We start from the raw sequence: 16,180 nt of genomic DNA, 5'->3' as shown, positions 1-16,180 counted from the left end.
ATTGAAGAGTGTGGTAACTGCTGTTCTCCTGGCCAGCGGCTGTAAGACAATGAAGTCGGTAGCGTCCCCGGCCCTCCTGTTGGGGGAGGAATTGCAGCAGCACCGACCCCTAGGTAAGAGCAGTTTCCTGCTCCCTGAGTTTGGGTTCATGCGACGCGTGGTGTTGTATCCTGGGAATAAGTCGAGTCCGAGCAGAGGGGTTACCGACCGAGGCTTTGTAGCCTCATAGAGGGCGTTAGCCACTTATAAAATCATTCAGCTCTGAAGCAAAATCTGATGTATGGGAGTGGCTTGCATGGAATTTTCACTCACCATATACATTGGCCATTTCCTTGTACTACTCCGAGGTAGTGGGCTCCCATGTTAGACCCAATAGCATCAGTTATAGACTTAATTTTGAACGTGACGGACTGACAGGGGATCGGCTGTATCTTTGTTAAATTACCTGTTTTTGCAGTGTTTTCTTCTGTGCCGTCTCTGAGCAGGTGTGTTGATTTGTGAAAAAAGATCCTGAGAATGCCATAAATATCAAGTGACAGATAAATATTAGTGAATATTTTCCATAGCATTACGGACTAAATAACTAGTATAAAGTTGCAAAATGACTAGTTTTTACTGAAAGTATCATACTAGTGGTGTCTTGTCATAGAAAATGACAATTTACCATTTCAGCAGCATGTGACCATAAATGGTTACTGGCCTTTATGGTGTTTCCAGCAATCAGGCACATTTACACTTGCAACCTGTTTTCAGCACTCACTCAACACTGACACCAACCTGAGCACTGCTCCTCATCTGGACCCTGGAGACTTGTAAACTGAAAGAGAAGAGTTATTGTTTTTATTACATTTACATGCTTACAACCCGACGTCAACCTCCCGCTCTCGCTCATTAAGCAACAAGGATGACTAAAACTGCATTCATCGACTGGCCCTTGAGGCGGCTGCAAAGGGAGTCAGTCCCATAGACTCCACTTGAGTGACGGGTGGATTGCCGCTGCTGACAATGCCTATCGAGCTAGGTGGGCATGGCTTCAGCACACAACACCCTGCCCCTTTTTGCCCATTTTCGATATTACTGGGAGAGTCGCGCGGTGACAAAAGCCGCTGCCAGATGGGTGACGGCCCCCGATCTGCACAACTTTGCGCGTCAAAAACGGTCCTGCACGAGAGTCTATGGGTGAGGTCCACGGACACTACGTCCATGTTTTTATACAGTCTATGATTACAACTTGTTCATTGGTTCCGCTTGATTAGTCTCCTTAGGGTGTGTCTTGTTAAGCATGTTAGCCCCCTGTTTACAAACAGCCCTTGGGTTTCCTTATTACTGCTTGTTGAGTTGTTGAAGGTATTCTGCTAGTTTGCTCGTGTTTCTTTTCTTCGGCTTGTTTTGTTTTCCCATGTTTCAATTTTGTTCTTTTGACTTTCATTGGGCCTCATTCATTGAAACTTGCGTAAATATCAGTCTAATATGGAGTAATGTGCATGTTAAAACAGACTGTTGCTGCAAACTCTCCTCCAGATCCACAAATGCTTCCCCTTAAACATCAGATTTGAATGAAAACACGTGTATTAGTTAATGTGAGCGTTCCAAGCATTCCATAAATGGGTCGATCTGCGCCTCATTTTATGATTAGCCATAGATGCCTTGTGCCGAGTGGGGTGAGTGTTCGGTAACAGGGGACGGCGAAGTATATTTGGGCATCCTATTATAAAATGAAAATAAGGATTTCATAATAATCTCTCTTCAAAAGTGAATGTAAAATAAAAAATTTGTAAGGCGCAGAAGACTTTTAAGTTTGTTAGCGGAAGTGCATTCCAAAACGGAGCATTGTGATTTTCAAGGTGCGTACATAGTGGATTATAAAGTCTTAAAAAAGAGGAACCTGTGCAGCACATTAAAGATGCCGTTAATGCCGGTTTCGTATTGTTAATCAACACGGTCATCATTCTCGGAACTTAAGTCCTACACAGTCCCTCTGAAAATACCGTATTTGGTGCCGCACTGGTCTGCCAAATCAATCAACACACGCTATATCACCCATAGGGAAATGTTTTATTTGTTATGCCTCATTCTGGACATTTAATAGAAAAACATTGTCTGTAAATAATTAAGAGACTAATTGGTAAATCACTAACAAAAGAGTAATTACTACTTGATAAAAACTGTTAAATTTGCAGATTATCTAATACTGCTGGTCATAATAATAGTAAAAAAGGAAAAACACCGTTTACGTGTGTATAATTACGGTTACATATTTTTAATTAAAATGGCTACGTGATACGTGATTATAAGGTAAATGGTTGTATAACATGCAGCGCCATCAATGAGCAAAACAATCGGATGATTTACAACACATTTACGCGGGGCTGGGGAACGGGTGTATATTATTTTCGTGTACCAAGTACCATTTGTAAAATACACACACTGTCATAAATCCCAAATTTATGTCACATACAGCTTTATGAACAGTTTACACAAAAGTTTTGTTTCTGCTCGTGTTTCATGAATGAGGCCATTGTGCTTTCTGTGTTTTGTGTTGCATTCATGAAATTCTCTGCAGCTAGATCCACATCTCCATCTGTCTTCTCTTGCTCCCACATATTACAAAATATATAATAGTAGCAGTGTAGGGCAAGCTACTTCCACAAAATCCACAAAACTAGCTGCCATCTGGGCGAAACAAGCCATCTCACGTGATGTTTGAACAATGATAGCTGCGAGCGGAGACATGTGTAAACACAAGATTGTGTATTCGAACTAAATACTGACCATATCAGATGTTTCATTGTTTAACTACATGTCTTCATTCAGTAATTCTATGATCATACAAACAGATCAGTCTCGGGCGAATCTGAGCAAAAACTGGTACACTTGGGATCCGGATTACACAACGCGTACATAGGTTCTGCAACCCGGTCCGATACAGGACATTTGCAGCTCTGGCTAGACGAAGCGGTTGGCATCGAAATCTTCAGCCAGATAATATCAGTGTCAGCGACGATCAAGATATTCAGTGTGATCTTCACCTCGACACACAGATCGGCAGATGTCATCTTGCTAGATACTGTGACAGTCATGATATGCATGTCGTCATATGTATCCTATTAAGGTGATTAAATTGCTTTATTAATATCCATTAGATCGATTCATTTTTATCTAGGACTAGAGCTCCTATGTTCTAATACTCGGCTATCAAGACTGCTTCTGTGCCTAGTTCACTCTGCAGGATAATACACGATTCCTACACACACGACACAACTATACGACAACACTTAAACACGCGTCATGCAAAATCGGATGAGAGCGCTGTGCCGGTGAAGAAAGTCTCCAGCCACAAACGAAGTACATCGTTCTGCTGATATAAGATACTCATGGCACTTTAACAAAGTAATCTGAAAACGGCCTATATATGTGCGATAGTTAAACGAGGCCCTCAATAACTGAGTTTAATGCCACCGTTATGTTTAGAATGCTCATGCAGGGGAAGCGTGGAATAATGGCTTCGTTAGAGTCGGACTTTGCAATCAAAGGGTCACTGAGTTCGAGTCAGGGGACGGCAGAATGGTAGGTGGGGGGATGTGAAATGTACAGCGCTTCTACACTCCAGTAGTTGGCACGACATTGTAGGCTGACCTTGAGCAAGGCACCGGACCTTGATCACTTGCTCACGCAGGGCCCGCAGAAAAAATGATAAATTTCTGTTCCGGTGTGTGTTGCCATTCCATGTGGATTGTATCATGCTGTGTGTGTGTGCAAAGTTCGGATGGTTTAAAAAGCCTAGAGCACGAATTTGGCATTATGGAGTTAACATACTTGGCTGTAATGGCACGCGATCACTTTCACCCCCCTAGCATTTTTCTTGTGGTCTGTGGCAGTGGCTTCGGGCTTGTCGCATAGCCGTTTCGCGGGTCCACGGGAGCGATGTAGACTGATGCATCAGTTTGCAGACGGCTATTACTCCAAAGGTATAAGAATAAATAACTTTTGTGAGGGTGTATCTTAAGGGAATTGGACCTTTATACTAGATAGAGCGTGCTCGTTTAATGACCAATATTAGTGTTAGTACTGTTGGACAGTGGGGTACAGTAATCGTAACTATGTGAGAGCGCACCACAGACCGCATTTTGCATAATAGTTTAGAGTTGAAACTTCTTCGTGCGCAGATTTGCAGCGATATGTGTCACAGGACGCGCGATATGACAGTGCGGCCAACTATATATGGAACTAGCTGTTTTAAATAAAGTATTGTTTATAGTAACGTTGTTTATGTTTGAACGTATATTTTACCCCTGATAACATTAAACATAGAATATTCCAAGTTTAAAAAAAAAAGGCACCCTCACCTAAAGCACGGTAAAATCAAACAAACTCTCACCTTGTAAACAAGACAAGAGTAAACGACAGGGTGGTGCACATAAAAAAGGAGCATTGGGTATCGACGATAGTCAGAAGATATCGCAACAATAGCAGAAGGCTCTGTCGATAGTCAGACTATATTAGGCTCATTCTCCATTAATGAATTAAAATTGAGAATATAGCATTATTATTATTATTGTTATTAGGCAGCCGATTATGAATTCGGCTATCAAAACTGCCCAGAAATTTCACTTCCACACATTTCAAACACACACACAAACACACCCAGGTGTTCGCCCAAATGATTATTAGAGGCCTGTAGACGGTGACAGAACGTCTCTATTCCACAAACAGACAGCGACATCGGCTGCAGATATACGGTATTACTTGCACTTTTAACAAGTAAATCTGAACGGCCTATATATGTACAGAGTTGTTAAACGAACCCGCACTAACTGAGTTGTACATGCCACAGTTGTGTTAGAATTGCATCTCATTCTTGTTTAACTGTGGCCAGTGCGTCGGCTTGTCCACGCGGCGCGCCTGCGGTCCCGGAGCGATGTATGACTGATGCATCAGTTCAGTTTAAACTTTACTCCAAAATATGTGAACTTACCTGTTTTGAATACTTTATACTTAACGTAGATCGTTTATGTCCAATATTAGTGGTAACTTGTTGGACTTTAAATGAAACTACTATATGATTTTCACCGTTGACGCTATTTTTGCTAACATTTAGACGGATATAAATTCGGTGCACAGATGCGGCAATTTGTCACAGGACGCGCGATATGACAGTTGCGTCCGATCTATATACGACACTCCTAGATGTTTTAAATAAAGTATTTTTATATTTAACTGTAGTTTATCAGTATGTTTGAAAGTATATTCTTATCCCTGACTAACATAAAACATAGACATATTTCAAGTTAAAAAAAGGCACCCTCTCCCCTAAAGCTTCCCAAAATCAAACAAAAGTATTTACACAAAAATCAAGAGTAAAAACAAAAGAAACATAAAAAGGAATACTCTTCGCGTTCACACACTCTCTCACAGTTTGCGATTGAGCAATTCATTCACAATGTCAAGAGATAAAGACCCCACACAGTTGCACAGGGATACACAAAACAAATAATGATTCTGGATCAGGGCATGTTGCAGGCAACACTTCAGCCTGGCTTCCTTGCCTTGTTATACTCTTTGGGGCTTTACACAGGGTGTTCACACATGATTGATGGGCAGTGTCGGGGGTTACGCATTACAAGTAACCCAAGTTATGTAATCAGATTACTTTTCTAAAAGTAACTAGTAAAGTAACGCATTACTTTTTAATTTAGAAAGAAATATCTGTTCTTAATTGTCCGAACCTGTGTTTATGGTTTAACTCAGCGTAACCATGAGGTCAAATAGTGAAGCTCTCCTGTGTGTTTCTGTGTTTGAAATAATCTCTAATAATTGATATCTAATCATGTTCATGTTTAAATATGACAAAATGAGATGTGCATAATACCTTTACTGCAAACATGCCCAGTCAGCCTCTCCCTCATAATGCTGTTATATAATCAGTAATGGTGTTCGTCAAAACAAAGTGCATGGAATTTACTCAGTATTAATGCATTTCATTAATATAATAGGCTAATCTAATTCAATGGAAACAACTGAGAAATTCTAATCACTCATTATGTTTATCTGTGCAGTTGTAAATAAATACAAATACTTTATCAAAATATGAACAATTTGAATATATACTAAAACAATATTTTATTTATTTATTTTACATCGCACAGACATAATACATGCACAGATATGAGCTTGCTCTGTAAAGACACCTACAGACTCACTAATTAACATTTAACAGTGATTTCCCACCATGTGACAATATCAGAATGTGCAGCTTTCTGAGATGATCAAGTGTGTCTTTGTAAGTGAATCAGTTTGATCCCCACATGAAGAGCTTTAAAGGTCCCATATTTTCAGGTCTAGGGGCTATTTACCTACCATATAAGTTTCAAAACAGTCAGTCCAGAGTAAAATGCACACAGCCTTGATAAAGTAGCTGTGATTTTCCACGAACTGTTGTGACTTCCATAAAAAGTTGACATCAGGACTACACAGTCACCTCCTTCAGTCACCACCTCGAGCACCGCCCACTGCCCCACTCTCCTTTTGTCAAACCACTAGACAACATTGCAACCGTGCCATTGCTGAGCAACAACAACACGGAAACATGTCAAAAAGGTTAACTTTAACCACAAAACCAGATCGGCCGACCTGTAACGTTACACTCTCACTCAAAGGATATTACTGTGAGGTGGATCACATCTAATGTGTATAGTAAAGACAAACTCACCGTGTCTATCTAGTCATGATGAAGATGTATACATTTCAATTTCAGCAGGCAACTATTTTTACAGCTACATTATTGTTCCAGCCACAATAAATCACAACAATGTATATACAATTACAAATGATTCTATATGAATCGTCAGTTTGTTGTTTTTCACACATACACACAGACATTATTTCATACACAACATAGTCGTGAGATGCAAGAAACATGCCAAGAAATCTGTAGATGCGTCCATAACAACAAAAGACAACACTTATATACCTTTTCTAATAAGAAGTGTGCGCTGCAAACGCGGGCATTTTTGACATTCGTTTCTGTCAAGTCTGCTTGTTTTATCACGTTTAAATACATGGTTTTTTTTTTGTTTTTTTTTGTCTGGCAGTGGCAGCAGATATGAAAATATCATTTCTAATATGAGAGCTGTATTATGTTGATTTCTGGCACCCAACATCACAACAAAGATGATATTTTAAGCTCCTTATGTAGCCGAATTCTGCGCTGGTTTGAATGGGCCGCCTCCAGTTTCCCGTTTGTTTTGTTGCCGCTAACTAGCACTGTGACATAGGCTGACCCTAGTTACCTGTGGTTGGCCTGGCTGTGTGATTAAACAAACAAAAAAACAGGAGCCAAACAAAAAAAACAGGAGCTCTGCTGAGAACAGGTCGATTTTGGCCTAAGAAAGGAGTTTTGAAAAAATATTGAGATGGTTTTGGAACTTAGAAACAAAAAAAATTTCGTTTTTAAACAGGTAAAAACAATTAAACAGGTCGATTTTGACCTAAGAAAGGAGTTTTGAAAAAATATTGAGATGGTTTTGGAACTTAGTGTTAATTTCATCAACGAAGACGAGGACAAAAAATATTCATTAACAAAAAAAAATTTCTATGACTAAGACAAGATGTTGACGAGCTAAACCTAATATCTGATGATAAAAAGTATGAGGAAATAGTTACGTCTTCATTACGTCTTCGTTAACAGGACAAGATGGGACTATAATGTTATTTGAGGACTCCCGGACATCCTATAGGCTACTGGCTTGTCCTTCAAAATGTACGTCCTGTCATTGGATTGCATTCAGATAAGAGGCGTTCGCATATCTAGTCTCAGTATGGCAGCCGCAGTGGATGGATAGGCTACTAAAATATGAACTAGCGATCTGAAACAATGGCCTCTGCACCCGAAGGGGTAGGGAAAAGGTGACCAGATGTCACCCAGGAGCCACAATTTGTTTCAGTTAACTTAAAGGATAGGCGGAATCGTGCTGATAGAAGTGCTCTCTCAGAGACGCTCCACTTCTTCTTCAGCTTTATATACAGCGTGCGATCAGTTCTCAGCGCTCAAATACACACACAGCAGTCCAAATGTTTATCGTATAGAGTATCTCACATAAAGTTATGGATTAAGTGAACTTGTGTCAGTATTACATGCATGCCTTCCGTCTTAAAGGGACAGCATTCCTAATTAAGTACCTATCCGTGTCATTAATGTTAACCAACCAAAGATGTTAAATAAATTTACACATTTTAAGTAAACCTACTGTATCTAAAAAAAAATTAGTTTAATTTGTATCTCTTTCTTATTTGTCTTATTGTGCTTTTTCAAAAATTATAAATTATATATATGAACAACTATAATATTTATAACTTGCTCCCTTCTCGCTATTGTTTAAAGGGATAGTTCACCCAAAAATGAAAATTGTCATCATTTATTCAAGTTTACTCAAGTAAACTCAGAGATGTGGATTCGGACGGTAATTAAATTATCACACGACCTCTGTGTTTGTCAAAAAACAGTAGGTAATTCGGGCGGGGATTTTTTACGCGGGTTGTGAGAGAGAAACATCGACATCCTGGATTCGGACAGCAATTAAATCACCGACTACCCCCTGTAAATGGTGAAAATCACTTGCATCCCCCTGAGAAACAATTACTGTCCAAATAGGGCTTAAGACTATTAAGGATTTTCGTCTCAAGATAAAAACTAAGACTAAATCAAAAATGCCTGTCAAAATTAACACTGAGACTTATGCTGCACATATATATTCGTAAGGATATCAAAACCTAAAACAAAATTCCAGAAAGGTGTACAGTTTTTGACCTTTAAATAAAACCATCAAAATGACAAAATAACAGCATTAAAGTCTCATGATCTGTCACTGGTCACTTTCAGCTTCTAAGATAACACTCATAAAAAGAGCTAAAAATCAAACACTCACCAAATAATATTTGGAGCTCTTTCAATTTTCTCCTCTGAACGGTTTTGTTAAACAGTAGCTCTGAAATCTGACACCTGTTTCTTTCATGAAGAGTCATGAAAACAGGAAAGAGACATGAAACACACACACACACACACACACACACACACACACAGTTGTGGCCAAACTAGGGTAGTTGCGTGCTCTGTACACTCTGTGGTTAGAGAGTGGTACTAACTAATTCAGCACTTACTGCTTTGTACGCACACTTGGATGGGTGAAATGCAGAGCACAAATTCCAGGTTACTGGAAGTATAGGTTACCATACTTAGCTCATTAGTTCAATGAAGAGATGTGACATGTAGCCAAGGCAAAAGGAGAACATAATAATCATCAAAGGAACTGAGACACTAGGTCAACAAGGAAAACGGAACTGAACACAAAGAAACAGAACATAACTCTGACACATGCAGCATCTTCAACATCACAATATTACACATATTGTTTGACGCCGTTAAAGGGAAGTTTTTTTCATGCGTATTCATGTCGCATCACACTGATCATTCTTAGATTATTCTGTAACATTTTGATGGAAATTGATGATAATTGCAAGTGCATTTAGTATTTATTTGGTTTTACATCAACATCTTTAGGTAACACCTTAGATTACTGTTTCTTACTTATTGCATACCTAATAAGGAATTACTGAAGAACTAACAGGTAATTATTCATTAACATTTAATTCACTACTGCTAACTACTAAAGAAGATGTGTTAACTAATCAGTATGTAATACAATTTTATGATTATGTTAAGTAACAGTTAGCTAATCAATAACTAATGAATTCTGTCATACCTCCTGAAGAACTACTATTAATTATCTACTAGTTAAGGTTGTAAGTCGCTTTGGATAAACGCGTCTGCAGAATGACTAAATGTAAATGTAAGGTTCCAGAAAAATAACTACTACTGAACAGTTATATGCAAACAGTCACTATAATAATCAGGCTGTGGCCCACAAATCAAGTACTTGAGTAAAAGTACAGATACTCCAATAAAATATTACTCCAGTAAAATTATAAGTAGGCCTATTCATTTTCAAAATGACTTGAGTAAATGGACAAGTACAAAGTGCTGCAACAGTTGCAACTTTTTTACAGTCCACTACTACTATAACTATAATGTAAAATGTATGTATAATGTATAAATGTATTATACAGGAGACCGGTCCGATTGATTACACTTGAATCGCTTTTAAATGTTTAACTTTTGATTATAAAATGTTTGTTAAATTAGTTTAAATGTGGGCAGTATACATGTTAAAATGGAATAAAATAAGCTCTATAAAATGTATTGCATTTATTAATATTGCATTTTCATACTACTACTACTACCACTACTGCTAACATTTATATGATATATCTTGAACCTTAACTAGTAGATAATTAATAGTATTTCTTCAGGAGGTATGACAGAATACAATCATAAAATTGTATTACATACTAATAAGTTAACACATCTTCCTTAGTAATTAACAGTAGTAAATTGAGTGTTAATGAACAATTACCAGTTTGACGGCTTGATTGAATTGTATTAAAAGCGCTAGAAAAAAAATTATTCTGACAGAACTAGCTGTTATTACCAAATGACCAAAAATACTATAAATATTGTTCAACATAAAAAGGATGGCATCATCTACTCCCACACCCTGTCTGAATGCAAACTGTTAAGGGTCTTGAAAACCAACCCTTGTGTATTAAAATGACTGAGAATAATCCTTACGAAACATTTCATTACATGTGACATCAAACCTTTGGGTCTCAAATTGTTTAAACCCCGACCAACACCTACCATGTTTTGGAATAGAAACAAGACATGATGTCTTCCACATTACAGGCGTTTTTGATAAAGACAAGGACAAAGAAAAAAATCTAATGAAAAACTGAACACAAATTTCCAGAGTACGTGGGTGAATACCATCAGGGTTTGCAGATTTGTTAATCTTAAGACACTTTAATTGCTGGCCAACCTCTTTCTCACTAATAGCACTGCAGCATAAATGGCTGCCCACTGCTCTGGGTGTGTGTTCATGGTGTGTGTGTGTTCACTGCAGAGCACAAATTCTGAGTATGGGTCACCATACTTGGCTATATGTCACTTCACTCTCCCTGTTAATCAGTGGTTTTCCTCCTATCGAATGGTGAAAGTGGCCATTGGCTTTGTCTGCCTCTACTCCTCTTTGGCTCCTTTCATCCTGTCCTGCCTCCACTGATTTAGTTTCTTTATCCTTTCCCTGATTCTCCCACTCTCTCTCTGCGTCTGACAATCTCTTCTTGTCTTTATCCCCTTTGGCATTGTGATCTGAAATATATTTCAATTAATTAATCATAAGATGATTACACACACACACACACACACACACATCTTGGGTTTCCATGTTTTATGGGGACATTCCATAGGCATAATAGTTTTTATACTGTACAAACTGAATTTTCTATCACCCTACCCCTAAAACTACCCCTCACAGGAAACTACAGCCATTTTTAGAGTCTCAAAAAACTTTCTGTATGATTTATAAGCAGGGGTGCACATAAGTTTTTACTGCAGTTACTGCACAGAAGAGAACCTGGAGATTTGGTTTGGTCATCACACTGCACATAGTGTGTCATAGTGTGACCCATTAAATATAACTACAAAAAATAAATGTATAATAGTGATAATATATATAAAATAAAAAAAAACTAAATAATAAAGTGATAATATTATTATATTCTAAAATAATACATCTGCAGTAAGAGTATTTTAATATTGTATAACAACACTGAAACCCTGTACATAACCATTTTTATCCCACAAACCATATTCCAACACACATTTTTTTTCTTACTGAAGTGCTGTCCCACATTAGGCTAATCATTATGTCCCATTTTTTAAACCACATTTTAAAAATAAATAATATATAGGTTATTTATACAAAGTTACACTATTTTCTTAATTTCATAAGCAGATTATTCCAAAAAGTAGCAGGTTTGTTTTGTTTAAAATGAATTTATACTCCTTAATAGCAAGTTTGTCAAAGCTCTGTCACTAACCTTTGGGTGGTCGTCACCGAGGTACTTCCTGTTTGTTGATTGCTCCACTCGCATATATGACTTGACTTTTGAGAGGTCGTGTGGTTTTAATCACATGATACCACAGCTTTGGCTAGCCCATCGTTTCACTAGCATTCGTGCATTTATGGAGGAGATTAGTAGTCCTACATTTGGCAGTGTCCCACTTTAGGGCAATTTACCCTACATTATTCTATAATGAACGCATCAGCATAACACACATGCAACAGCTGCTATTATTCAAATTTATACTCTGGTTAAACATTTCACACAGAAAATCCACAAATGATAAGCAGTTAACAACATTCAGGTGTTTCTTTGAGGAGCTGATAAAGACACAACTTTAAAGGGGTCCTATAATGCTTTTTCACTTTTTCAACTTCAGTTAGTCTGTAACAGACATCCCACCTCTCCCGCATATTAATAGTGGCTCCCTGATGCCCGCAAATTAGATGCAACATCCCGGAAATCGTGGAGGCAAGGGAGAGGAAAAGCAAGAGGAAAAAGTGCCACTTAAGTGAGAGAGAGACACATTTATTGATATATAATCATAACTGTAGCCAGCTATGAGATCACCATATGAGTGTCTGCATGTAAGAGAAAGTATAGGCTACTATGCGTCATCAAATTTGATTGATGAGGGTCACAAAAATCCCACCCCCCCATACTGGACACCTGTTTGGACACCTGTTCCTGGACACCCCCACTCCCATCTAACCGGACATCTGTTTATTCACCCCAATGATCCAAAGAAATTCATGATTGTTTGGGAATGTGTTTTTTGTGTGGGCCATTGAAAACTGTTAAAACTATGTGCTTTAAACTTTAATAAAAACATCCCTTATCCTGTTTAATTATCATACCACGTTTCACATTTTAAAGTTTTTACACACACACACAAAAACAAACACACACACACACACACACACACACACACACACACACACACATTTCAAGAAAAGCCATCAAACATACACGGAATAGAAACAATGTAATGACTGTTTTTCCAGAAAAGAGTAAAAACGGGTAAAGACAAGCATTTAAATGTTGTCAAACAATTTAAAAACTAGTTAGAATTTGACTTAGATGGTCAGTAGCCTAGTTTTCTTTTTATTTAACTTCAAATATCTATCTAATACAAACAAAAAAATATCAGATACGTTCGTTAAACAGCACGTGGCACTCAAAATCTTGTAACATTACAATTTAAAAGTTTGAGTTTGTTACCAGTAAGAAAGAAAAATAAAAATGCTGAGGCTTTTCAGCATTGGTATCTTACCCTGATCTAAAACAAAAAGTAGTCTTTCAGATACGTTCGTTATACAATGCGGCAGTTTGTTACCAGTTAGAAAATAAAATAACAAATGTTGACTTATCTTACCGCGATCTAAACAAAAATGTATCAGAAGCGATCGTTAAGCAATAAGATACTTGTCAAAATCTATGTCGTAGTCTACGATTAGCTACAATTTAGGAAAGCTAGCATTTTCTCACAATGGTAGTAAAGTTTGTAGCGTGAACCAGACAAATTAAAGATTCGATCGGGAGCCTGGTTGAAACATGAGCCGAATTCCACAGAAAGGCAGGATGTTGTAAATCAACTCCTAGCACCACAGTCTGAAGCAAGATAACTAACCAACTCTTTCACAGAACAGCTTTCAAAAAACATTAAACACCATTAGAACAATTATTAACAATTTCAATTCGAAGAAGAGATTGTCTAATTTGGGGCAAGTAATCGAAGAAATGGACAGTCTGGACCTCACATGTAAAGCCATGAGTAAACAAGATCGTTGGATTGACTTCCCCCCACCTAGCAAAACCAGACTGAAATTCCTAAGGAGACCTGTTAACCCCTCTGGTCTCCACAGGACATATCCTTAGTCCCAGAATGGCACAGAGAATGCCTTCCAATGCATATATGCACCAAAATGAACTCAAAAAAGACTTCTAAATGGATATCAGTCCATTGCTTAACTCCATATCATTTATGTAACCGACACATTTGATTTTAATGTTTCTAATCACTTATTGTGTATGTCTTTTTAAATAACTCTTGAATAGCTTAAGGGATCATATTCATGTTTAGTATGTGTGTGTTCGAATATTCTTGCTTGAAACGTTTTCTGACCATTAGTTATTGTCAATGTATCATATTCTTGTTATAGGAATCATGTCCAAATTATACCCTGCAAGAGCGGGAAAATTCGGACCACGAGCTTGATAAGATAACATATGATTTATGAATGGGTGGGACAGACAATGCAACACCCTGAGAAAAGACAGTATCTAATTGGTCAAGACAACATTTGAGGTGTGGCCAAAAGGCCAGTTTAAATACTCAGGACACCATCAAATTTCGCTTTTAGCTTTTGTCAAGCTTTTGCTATCAGTCATGCCGGCTTTTAGCTTGCTTGTAGTTTAAGCTTTTAGTCATGCTTTGTCATCACTTTTAGCGTTCTTCGAGCGCCGTTCCAGCGTGCTTCGGCCTGCACGCCTGCTGCTACTTAGCCACGATGAGAAGAAACACCACCTAGTCTCGTCAAACTTTACTTCTTTTCTTTTCCATTTAAGAGTTCGTGTTCTGCGTTAAGTTTTGTAACGCTGTGTCTCCGAGTCTGACCTCGAGTGCCCGTTCAACTTCAGCCAGCCCACAACTCCACATCTTCAGCCAACGCCCAACCACGGGCTTCCCAAGACGTCACTTCAACGACTACTGAACTTCCAGCCAATCAGCAACTTCGGAAAACCCCCTTTTCAGCGACAACAAAGGGAACCCCGTTAAACAGGCAACGCAAGTAACCTCCAGACTCACATCTGTACTGGTGTTATCTAATATAATTTTAACCTCATTGAGCAACTCAGTGCGAGGGTTAATTAAGTGATTAAATGGTTGTTCATGTCTATGCAATTTCACGTATTGCTGTAAACTTGGGATTTCACATTTTCATCCTCTTAAACTCACTCTTTCCTAATGTTCTATCCTCCTGCAACTTGTGTGAATGTGTGAGTGCGTGTGCTTATGTGTTAGATTAGTTTATATGTCTTAGATTTATCTAATAAAGCCTTATTTATATTGAAAAGAGAAGTATCTTGTGTTTTGTGCTCACAAGTTAATGTCTTAAACTGCCGATCTTGTTACTGTGCTAATTAATAGTGTTTTCACTATACTTTGGATATTAATATCCAGCGCAGATTTGATGTTATACGGCTCGTTCAGTGAATCGCTGGCCGTTTCAGTGATCAGCCGTGAAACAGTGATTCTGTTCAAATTCCCTTTAAAATCTTAAATGATTCCCTTTGAGCTAAATTGACCTGTTTCCCTTACAAGTTAAACAAAAGAAAAAGAACCAGGTATCTTACCGTGTTCTAAAAGAAAATGAATCAGACACGGTCGTTAAAACACCAGCATAAGATACTTTTCAAAATCTATGTTGTACTCTACCATTAGCTAGAGTTTTGTCACAAGTTAAAATAAAAAGACCCATGCATCTTACGTTGTTTTCGTCAGATACATCCTCACACGCTGCTGTCAAAACTCAGAATGCTTATGTCTGGTCCCACTCAAACCACACCCACTAACAGCCCCCTAACACATCCCTAATACCAGAGGCTGCAAAGATAGATTTAAATGTATGTTAAAAGAATTTTAAAAAAGTAATTGCGGGTTAAAATGACATTTGATACTGACATTTGCGGCATTTCTTATTGTTTTGTAGTGAAAATATACCACAGACAACATTCTTCTAACACTGTTATGACTTTTCTAACTTCGAGAAACATTGTAGGTCTGCAGACTAACGTTTGAGGACACCAGCACCAGTGCCATTAAGTTCTACAGAAGGTGGCACCAGGCACCTGACATTAAAGCACTCACCCTAATCACACATGTACATCTCAGAGATGTCTATTTAATGTCTGCATTTACATATGCAAGATGTATTTTTAAGAGTGCTTGCTCACCTGCAGTACGTCTCTAAGATGTTTGCTGTCAGATGTCAAATAGACATTTATTTGAATGCATGTAAAACTGTTTCTGAGACGTTTATCAGAGTACACAGCAGATGTTTCCCAGACAATTATCAGACACCTTACAGATATAAATAAACTATATTTATATTAAAGACAATATAAGATACACTTATATAACTTTCATACACAATAAATA

Source organism: Cyprinus carpio, chromosome A4 (assembly GCF_018340385.1).
Source record: "Cyprinus carpio isolate SPL01 chromosome A4, ASM1834038v1, whole genome shotgun sequence".
Classification (NCBI taxonomy): Eukaryota; Metazoa; Chordata; class Actinopteri; order Cypriniformes; family Cyprinidae; genus Cyprinus; species Cyprinus carpio.
This window is presented reverse-complemented; position numbering follows the sequence as displayed.